Below are 10,102 nucleotides of genomic sequence, written 5' to 3' on the forward strand. Positions count from 1 at the left end.
TGTTCTCAGCTGATATGAGCGCTGAATTCAGGAACTATGTTAAGAGAATGATCAAGAGAGGGAGCAGTAACAGTGTAGAAATCAGTCTCTGTTCTCAGCTCTGGTACCTGTTGAATAGTTAAAAGCAATACCTGCATGAAAAGCTTTGCTTGGCAGCCTGGAAATCTCCAGGAGAAATGACATTTAGGGAGATAATAGTTCCCAAAGCCCAGGAAGAACATACTATATACTTCTGTGGATAAGACAATGCATTGCTATTTACTCATATAGGTAAGAAAGTGGCATTTGACACCCCTTCCCCTCATCCATTAAGTTCTGTCTTCAAAGAATGGGAGCACAAGTACAGTTACCAAGAGGATAAATGCTCTTAACATTATTATTTGCATGTTATGTCTACTAAATCCAAACAAGATGCCAAGACAAGAGGAGCTGCAAGAAAAACTGAAAAACGAAGCTAGTGCAAAACAATCGTGATAAACTATGGAAACAGATGGAAAATACAAGATGTGATTCAGCTAAGACAAGTGATTGTACAACTCTACATTCATCTGGACAAATACAAAAAAAAATTTAAAAAAAGAGGGTGGTGGGCAGTGAACATCAGAGAAATATCCACTGGTTACAACAGACTGAAAACTAAACATAAACCAGTGATGTGCTCTGAGCAAAAGGTAAATGAGGGATAATTTCAGTTCAAACTGAAACATTTAAATTCCTCAGTTCAAACTGCTTGAAACAAGGTATCACAAGGCAAGCCTTGGCTCTGGACAGCACAATTCACACGAGCCCCTAGACTAAACCCTGTGGCTGTTTCCCCTCTTCTCTGGTCTCCCTGCCTGCGAGAGGGTGGAGGCATCAGCAACCACAGCAATAAAAAGCAGTGGCCACACCAGCTGGCAGTGGTTTCCTCCCTTCGTGGCTCCAGGAGAACAGCTTATATTTTATTCATGAAAAATGAGGCCTCTGGAGGTCTAAGCAAAAAACCAGGAAGTAAATATTTCTTGGGGGCACTCTTGTCACAAGCTGGCAAGTGTCCAGGACATCAAGAAGGAGAGGTGGGGGGGTGGAAGGATGAAAGCTCCCTGCCCACCAGCCTTCCTGGGATGGTAGGAAGGAGGATCCCAAAGGGCAAACCACACCCTGCCTGTCCTGGGTGCTGACCCAGTGCAGCAGGGAACAAACGGGGCTGCTGTCCTGTAGCAGCAGTCCTGCAGGGAGTCACTGCATGGCAGGGGGATGCGTGCTGCCTGGTTGGTGAGGGATGGGATCTCTCCAAGGTTTGGTTTGGAGAGGCTGATATCTGGGTTCTGTTATCACCTGCCCTCGGCCACATCCCAGGCGCAGAAGTGCCAGGCTGTCGGGAGGTGATGGACTGTTATCACCACTCCCATGTGATAGGCAGAGCAGGAGCCAGGCGTGTCAAGGGGGAGCCTTAACACTCTGGTCCACTGCCATTTGCAATCTATTCTGCCCTGGGTTGGTGTGTGGCCAGGAGAGGGGTTGGAATCCCACCAAGCACCGAGCAGCCTAGCAGGGAGGGGGGGGGGAGGAATTGCACCACCACATTACCCCAGCCATTTGCATAAACTGTTGCTTTGAGTTCTCCAGGTCATCTTGCTCCCCACTTCGCCACACTCCTCTCATGTCCTAGAACTACATCGTCCTAAAGGCTGTTTTGCATGCGCCTTCAGAATAGGAGAACACCTGAGCTCAGAATAAGCACCTACCTAGGAAACGAGATCTTGTCTTCCCACATAGCCAGACAGCCCTCTTCCACTTCCTTGTGCCTCCTTAATATCACTAGAGAAAACAATCTTCTGCAGTCCTTCATTTTCCTGAGAAGACTGACATGGAGCTGCAGATGTAATTTGTTGGCCACTAACTGGAGACACAGAAGTGTCCTGTGAGCTCTAACTGTGTGCAGAGGAGCAACCATCAGTCCCCTCGCAGCTCAGACCTAACACACAGCACCGGCTCTTCCTGATTTCATAAGCCTTACCGTCAGGGTTGACTGTTTCTGAACTCTAATTATTTTACACAGGACACTATGAGATTTCTGAGAAGCCTGAACTCCTCCTTGCAGATCTATGGAATCTGAAGGGCAAGAAAGAAGCTACCTACTACTTTCTGACAGATTTCTAAAAAAGGATACATACAGGGGAAGATTTATTTCTTGAAAATTACAACAGAAATGTAGCATTTTACATTAACATGCATCCTTCATTGTTTTAATTACCATCTAATGAATATTAGCTCTCAGAATATCTCCCCTGCAGGGCTGAGCAAGTGAGAAACAAGTCATAACAGGGCAGTCAGAATGAAAGAAAGGGAAAAAAACAAGACAATAAAAAACCCCACACATCAGGAGAGGCAGAAAAATGCACCCTGGGATGCAGCAGCCAACATTCATTTAATAATGTCAACATTTTATCTGCAAAGCTTTCCTGGGTGCTGGATTAATATGGATTAATAATGGCATGTGGTGGGATTAAATAAAAAATAAATTAATATTTAAGTTGCTTTTTATGGTATAGGGCATGAGGGAAAGAAGAAATAATTCTCTATCAGTGCAAGCATCACCTAAGATTACTGAGGTAGAAAGAAATTTTAAAAACAACAAAACCCCCTAAAGACCACCCCTAAATTAAATCCTGGTTTTACTCAAATCCGTGGGAGTTTTTCCTGCCATAGGACTAGGACTACATTCATTTCTCATTAGTTAGCTTATTTTGAAAATCCCACTCACATGCATCCAGCTGCCTCCAGCATGGAAATGCACAAAGCCCACTGGAAACTGAAGTTCAGACAGGCAAATTCTGGGCTGGTATCAGAAACCTCAGCCTTCAGAGCCAGGACACTTCTCTGCTCTTCAGTTACTGACAGTTTCACCCTTACCAATGCATGCACCCCAATTTCCCCCTCAACAAAACTTAGCCACTAATATTTACAACAGAGATTACCAAAGAAAACCCCAAGCCAAACCCACTTTAAAAACTCTCAGAATAAAGAAATAGTTTAAGTGCTCTAACCAGAAGCCAATTCAAAACAGACTTTTTTAAAATTCAAAGCTCTTTAAAAGCTTTACTATAAATTGAACTATTAAGAAAATAAACATATAAATAAAAGGTGAGCAAAATCCTCCCATCACAAATGTTTATGCTAGGTATGCTGTACCGTAGCATTTGTCTGGCCTCTGTAAGACTAGTAACGATTATAGTGGTTTTACACTTATCCAGAGGGAGCCCAAAAGCATTTTACAAAAATCTGACACCAAATCTGCAAATGAATAAGCATATCTTCAAGTACCTGGATATATCCTAAAGACAGCCTGTCAATTTACCAAACAAAAATATAATAAACAATCCATATGTAAGGAGTGATTTCAGGCTTCTCCAAGCCAGCTTTGACAGAAACTTTTTATCCTGTGACTTGCAGTGTGAAAGCTATATGAACAACCAAGGAGGTTGATTAAGCACAGCTTCTGTGCAGCCGAAGTGCTCGTAGATGCTTTGGATGCATGAAACAAAGGAGACCGATGCTAGGATTTTCCCTTCCTGCTACAGTTAAAGCTGCTTTGAGGAAATGCAGGTAAAAAAACCCAACACCTACAAAAGAAGGGATATATAGGCTAATGTTTAACTTTAACTGATTAGATTAACTCTGTTACTTTGAGTCACCATTAAAGCAAGATTTACTGGATACTACACAAGGTAGGCCAACTGCCTCATTTTATTTAAAATGTCCTGTTCCTGCGTAGTGCTTAAATGCAGTATCAATGAAGTGACAAATTACTCTGCTGCTTAAATGGAGCTCTCTTGACACTGGAACTCTCGACATTGGAACTTACTGCCCTTTCCTGTTGCATTTGTGTTTCAGAGGACCACCACCTTTCAATGGGTCAGTAGAAAAAGAGCAACCCAGCTGCAGGGAAATCAGGTACTTTCAAGGAAGTCACTAAACACCAGGTGATACTCCAGCCTGACTGTGTTCAAACCTGCAGGTGAGTCTCACTTACTCGGTAAGGCACACTGATGGGATCTGTTCACTCCCAAGGGGCAAAACCCAGATGACCAACACAGGAAAGAGAAACTTTTTCACTCCTCACCCCCATTTCTCAGGCTTCTGTGATAACTTCAACACTGTAGCACTAGAAACAAAAACAAAATGTCTTTAATCAGAGGATATACTGAATCTAATTAAGGCAAGGTAAATTCAGGGAGGCAGCCTGAAATTTAGGTAGTTAGCCCAGGTGGAAGGGAGCCTGGATTGCAGGGTTAACATCCAAAGGTTTACCTCCACAGGACTGTCCTGGCACATCTCATTTGAAAGATGCTGTCTGGAGCTCTAGGGCCGACCTGGCACCACGCTGGCCTGTGGCCAATTCTAACTGTACGGTGCCAGCCAGTGCAGCACCTGAGTTTCGCTAGCCTTTAGCCCCATAAAACAGAACACACCTTCACCCAGTAATGCAGGACTGTTTCCTTTGCTGTTCTGCCAGATGAAGAAAAGGTTCACAAGCCATTTTCTCTTGGGACAATCAAAGTCTGAGTGCATATTTTGGTATTACGCTCTAGACTTAACATAATACACCAAGTCATCATTTAACTCCAAAATTGATATGCAGCCACTAGAACAAATTTTAAGAGCACAAGTCCTATTTTTCATTGCATATTGAGGCAAAACCACACCAAACATTTGTAGTAAAACTCACCCATACACAGAGAGGTCTGAGGATAACAACCACACTTTTATTTTGTCACTTCCTCTATCATGAGCACTCTACAGTCAAGCCAGACTCAAACCTTACCTTAATCTTTTGCTAAATTCCTCCTTCATGTTTTAGGAACTTCTTGGTTTGGCATACTGCAGCTCTTCCTTCTGATATTTCTAAATCCGTGCTCTGCAGACTTCAGGGAATCCAGAGTGTTAGAACCTGGTAATTCCTGGGCTCCTGATAAACAACTACACTATTGCATTTTCACCTTTTACATACAGAAAATAAGTGCAAATTAATGTTATTTAAGATTTATTTTGTTGCATTCAGCCAAACAAGGTCTCTGATCAAGTTTTGCCCAGCATTTAAGAGACTGGATACAGCTGAAAAGGATTACACAGTGTCATGCAGTACCAATTAGGAGCAGTCAGTGGAGAATATTACCAGAGCGCTGACGTAAGGAACGAACACAAGAAAGTACAAATGCCAGATGCACTAGACAGCACTGTGCTATACCATGGCAGCACTGTGTCTGACCAAAAGTCAAGCAATACTGTAACTATTAAAAAAAAAAAAAAAATCTACTTAGCATCAACTTCATTGCAAATTTCTTTTGAAGTTTCTAATCAACAGCAATCAAGTCAGTCCACATTCCCTTTCTAATGGGAAATGGAAGCCACGGAGACAAAGTGTTACATCTGAAAACCCAAACTAAGTGGCACACTGGTAAAAGAATGGATGAACCCAGACCGTCTACCTCCATTTCAAACTATCACATGGTACTGTTAATCAGAGCTTAGCTGACACAGCCCTTAAATCACTCCTCCGGTTTTGCACCAGCTCAGGGCTGAAGGCTCACAGAGCCATCAGGTTCTTTGTTCATCAAGATCCTTCCTCATACGCAAGGGAGTCCCAGCAAGGCACCTGCTGCTGCGGGATGCTCTTGGCAACATCTACATTTGGCAACAGAAGTTGTGCACGCAATGGCTTTCTCAGCTTCCTCAGTGAAAAGGGGGAGCCCGTGCCCTCCCCAGAGGCAGGCGTTAGTGCAAACAGAACCCCGCCACAGTCACTAATGGTGACACGACACTCCTCCACAGACATGGAGGAGTAAAGATACCGCTCCACGCCAGCCCCCGGCTGCAGGTGCGAGCAGCCCAGTGCCCACAGGGTGACTGCTGCAAGGAGAAAAGCACGGCAAGCACAAAGGATCATTCCCCTCTCCTGCACTTTCAACTTCATCAACAGTGCTAGTAGCCAACAGCTGCGTTTCCGCATCTAGGAAAACGTATGCTTAAAGAATTTTCCTTTTTTTGCAGACAAAGGAGGAATTCTAGGAGAAAGTCTATTCTCTTGGCTGTCGCGGGTGACCCTATGTGGGTTTCAACACAAGTGCCCATGCTCCCTCTACTGCCTGAAGCTGTAACCACACGTCTGGTCTTGTACTGGACACTGTACACGACACTCGTAGTTCTCTATTAAGTGTTTAAAAAAAAAAAAAAAACAACAAAGGGAAATGTCAATTACACGGTTAGTCTTGAGCACCCAAGGATCAGAAGAGTAGGACTAACAGGTCACTTCTCCTGAACCCTTTTCTTGTCACCTAGCGTAAAGCACTAGACAACTTACAATTTATTCAACACATGCATAAAAATCATAATAAAGCTTCTCTTAAAATTGCAGTGATCTAAATCCACTCTTTTAAGTATTTTCAGGTGCTTATAGAAAACAATTGTAAATATATACAACACTAGAGTATCCTGGTAGCAAAAAGCTGAAATTGATCTTTCCAGCTACTCTGTCACCATGGTCTGTGACTTGCCTCACTTCTAGCAGCATGAATTTCCTAACTGCAGACTAAGACAGCATGCTGCTTATAATTTCGTGTGACAGCATTAAAAAAAAAAACTTTTAAACGTACTTAATGAAAATGTAAAAAGGAATGAGATGCCATAAATAAAAGTGCTCAGGTAACAGGGCAGGCAGATGTCATGCTGTATTTACCCAGACTGTTCTGGTGAGCTGCTGGTGCTCTGCAGCTACTGGAGATGCTAATGAGAGAGGAAGGATGAGGCAGGGGATGGGGAAATAAATGAGGAGATGGCAGTGTGCTGGTGGGGAGTGGATGTGTGACCTCAGCCATTTTATTTAGGAAGAAATTTTAAGTGGCACACATAATATTAACTCAGATCAGCACAACTGTACCTCCCAGGGACAGTCTGTGGATAAATACATGAAGAATGGAGGGTGCTATGATGCTACAAGAACTAATTAATACCCTGTGTGTACTGATAACGTCATCCCTGGTTTTGTTCTTAGAGCTCCAGCTCCACAGGAAGCAGGGCCCCTGTCAGTCTGGGTGTAGACATATCTAGCACATGAAACCCCCTCCTACAGTGATGCCCTATTTCATAAAGCAGCTGCCCAGCCTCCCTTCTAACCACCCCATCATTACTTTCACCCTGGTATTTGTACAGCTCTGCTTTATGTTTCCAGCCTCACTGACCACAAGATCAAATGGTTGGCAGCAGCAGAATTCATTGCACTGTCTCTAACCTAACTGCATGAAAGGGAGAGAGCACAATCAGGGAATAGCCTCAAAGGGGACCGCAGACTCCGCATCTCCCTGGTGGCAAGAGCATCTGTGCTGTGTGACCTACTTGCGGCTGCTGAACACCAGCACACTGCAACGGGTGACAGCTCTGCTGCGGCCGGGGAACAGACAGCCCAGGGAACTCTGCACTTCTCTTAACCCTGTCATTTAAGATCTCAGCCTTTTAGACCTGCTGGATAACCTATTTTAGTGTTAGCCCTAACAATAACGGTAAGCTTAACTTACAGATTTAACCCAAAACCAAAATGACCTTGAATACTAAACAGTTCTCCCCTCCCTCCCAGAACCACTATATATTAGAATTTTTTTATGACTTATCTGTACTGAATATGCAGTATAGATACATACTTTTCACTAATGATTTCCTAAAGTTAGCATCATCTCTTATGCTTTATTTCTATTGCCTTCTGGATTTTATACCTCACATCCCCCTCATAATTTCATCACTGTTGTTCTTCGCTGTCTTCAACTACTGCCTCACTTTTAATGTCTTCACTAATTTCTTGTTCAAACTCAAAACAAGCTATCCTCAGTTTCACCAACCATAGCATGCAAAACATCAGTTCTTTTGCCACAACTTCTGCATTTACCCAACCCTCTGATGAAACCTGTTGCACTGGGCTTTAGTTTCCCTGTAGGGGCTAGAGCTGATCTGAGAAGAGCCTCCACCAAGCACCTGCACCAAGCACCTGCAGCTGGGACTTCCTTGCTCCTGGGGTGACCACAAGATCACTATTTATTTCTCTGATGGGGATCTCCATTACTAGTAGAAGATGCCATTTGAATACACTCAAGAAGAACATTCCCCTTGCTAAGTAAATCATTAGCAAAAAGCCTTAGTCTAGTCTCTATACTGGTTACAAATACTTAGTAAGCTTTTTCTATATATCTTTTGGAGTTGGAGGGAGACAGATCGGAAAGAATAATCTTAAATTCAGAGTTATTCTCCTTTCAGGCTAATACAGTACATCTGCATGCATGGGTATTCAGGCACTGTTGATGACACATCAGAAGAGTTCTGCCATTTCAGCACTGAATTTGGAATTCATTTTATCCTGGATATATCCTGTGATCTCAACAGACAGTCTACAATAAAAACAGTTCAGATTTTGGGACAGTTATAAAACTTTCAGCTCAGGTCTGCCTATCCCCCTGCCACACATCCCTACTAATCTTGTTGTGCCCTCAGTAAATACTTGTTCCGTGTTTGGTAAACTACAGAACCACTGTGGCTAAGCGAGGAGTTACTGCCTACACAGGGGCTGCAGCGCTTTAGAAGGCTGTGCTCCAAAGAAACACAGATTGCAACTGGTTAGTAGAAACACATCACAAAATCTGTCATCAGGCTCTCTGCAACAATTCTTATGAACAGCCTTTCGTACTGTCCTTTTGGTGCTTATCAGCAGCAATCCTGCATGTTTAGTGGGAGAATTAACGCTGGCCAGGAAAATTATATCTTATCTAGAGGCTGGTACTTCCTAAGAGCATAAACACTGTTTAATTTGGCAAGAAACCAAAGTGTGTCCAGTGTGCTCTACTGACAGACCTTTATGACCAGCAGTGCTATACTGCAGCTCCTGTATTTCACTGTCTCACACTGGGTTCTCCTGAGTACTGCAGTAAGTTAAATCCAAAGATGGGAGTATAGTGAGTTTGAGGTATTAAAGGAACAATGTATTAATTCAGTACGTGTGCTATAAACTGTGTGAATACTGAAAAAGCCAACTGTCTCACCCTCATATGCCACATAATTGTGTCGTTACTTAATTTTCTACTCTTCCTCCAACAGAGGCAAAGTTAATCCACAGTTAATTCAGCCAGACATATAAAGGCTGCAGACCACTTACCATTTCACCCTTAAATAACACTTACCCTAAAACCACTAGGAACCACATATATATATTAATAAATATGCAAAACAAGATTAAAGCACTGACCGCCCTACATAAAAACTCAGATATGAGGCTGCACTTTGTGTAATGGAAACTTCACCCTCCAGAGTTTTAGAGCCTTGTAAGAAACTCTGCAAATGCTATCACTATCAGGCCACAGGCAGAAGCAGCTCCACAGGCTGAAGGCAAAGCTCATCTGCAAACATTCATGTGCCAGCCTCAAAACGCTGAGGAACAGGCACTGACGATAACATCAGAATGCAAATGTTGTGGCAAGCAGTAGTGAACTACTCCGGTAGAATAGCATCACTGCTCACACTGGGCTTCAAATCGATCAGTTCCAAGTTCCTGCCTCACACCAATCTTAAATTAGAAACACTTCCCAAGGAATCAGAGCCCAGACTGAAGGACAGATCCCCTGCTTACTGAGCTAACACAAATGTCATTGATTATGTGGAGCATAAGCAAAGCTTAAAGATGTACCAAGGGCCCACTAACTACTTAAGTTTAAAACTAGTACTGATACCCAAATTTTAACGGTAGCACCACAACCACACACCTTCATTATAACATAACTACTTACGGTATTTTGCGACGCATCTTTTATTGTTTTCATTTTATAGGGGGAAATAAAGGTAGCTAGAAGAAGAAACAAAGGTTTAGACTCCTCAAGTGCAAACATATTACTGTTTTTTTAATTATCTTAACACTTAACCAGTCAGTAAGGCAGGAAAAGCAGCCAGGCTCCAAAACAGCCGAACACAACTCCGCCCAGCCGTGGTGTGAGCGGCTCCCAGGCGGGTCCCTCCTCAGCAAAGCCCAGCCCAGCCCAGCCCCGCCGCCTCCCCGCCTCTCCTCAGCGGCCTCACCGAGCTGCCGAAG

This window comes from Strix aluco, chromosome 19 (genome assembly GCF_031877795.1).
Source record: "Strix aluco isolate bStrAlu1 chromosome 19, bStrAlu1.hap1, whole genome shotgun sequence".
Taxonomy (NCBI): Eukaryota; Metazoa; Chordata; class Aves; order Strigiformes; family Strigidae; genus Strix; species Strix aluco.